Raw genomic sequence first — 850 nt, 5'->3', positions numbered from 1 at the left:
AGAAGATGTGAACGAACAGCTCAAAGACAAGTTCAGATGGATATTGGAAATCAGAATCAAGACGAAGGTAATGAAGTCGATCGTGTACGAAATCCCATCCTCATTGTCGATGATAAGGATCGATGCATTAGACAATATGTTGTGCCACTTTTCAGTGAGTTAAATCTAGGATTTAGAAGGCCAGATATTGGGGCAACCCAATTTGAATTGAAACCAGTGATGTTTCAAATACTCTAAATGGTGGACCAATACAGTGGTATACCCACGAAAGATCCATATCTCCACCTTCAATTTTTTTATGGAGGTGAGTGATTCATTCAAGATAGCTGGTGTGACTGAAAACACACTGAGGTTGAAGTTGTTTTCGTACTCGTTGCTAGATCGATCACGAAAATGGCTCAATTCATTGCCACCAAGTTCCATATCTACATGGCAAGAATTACCAGAGAGATTTTTGGTTAAGTATTTCCCGCTTAGCAAAAATGCTAAGTTGAGGAACAAGATCACAACTTTCCAACAATTGAATGACGAGTCTTTGTATGAGGCTTGGGAGCAATTCAAGGAGTTAATCCGTAAGTGTCCTCATCACGTGATTCCTCATTGTATCCAATTGGAGACATTCTATAATGCTCTCAATGCACATACAAGATTGATGGTAGATGCTTCTACAAATGATGCAATTTTTTTCTAAATCTTATAATGAGGCTTAGGAGATTATCGAGAGGATCGCATCTAACATCCCAGTTTTAGGCCTAGTCAGAATAGTGGTTTTGAAACCACAAATTCGAAGTAAAAATATTTTTTTCATGATTATGTTGAGGTCTATGGCATGATTTCATGATTGTGTAAA

The 850-nt window shown here is 37.8% G+C and overlaps 1 non-coding gene across 1 annotated transcript; it reads right to left on the bottom strand.

Annotated features, from left to right (window-relative positions):
• Positions 1-487: 487 nt before the first annotated feature.
• Positions 488-591, bottom strand: LOC128290978 (small nucleolar RNA R71). The gene has a single exon (XR_008280756.1). It is a non-coding gene; the product is annotated as a small nucleolar RNA R71 (small nucleolar RNA).
• Positions 592-850: the final 259 nt, after the last annotated feature.

This window comes from Gossypium arboreum, chromosome 3 (assembly GCF_025698485.1).
Source record: "Gossypium arboreum isolate Shixiya-1 chromosome 3, ASM2569848v2, whole genome shotgun sequence".
In the NCBI taxonomy this organism is placed as follows: domain Eukaryota; kingdom Viridiplantae; phylum Streptophyta; class Magnoliopsida; order Malvales; family Malvaceae; genus Gossypium; species Gossypium arboreum.
The sequence above is the reverse complement of the archived record's forward strand: the minus strand, read 5'-3'. Positions and strand labels throughout refer to the sequence as shown.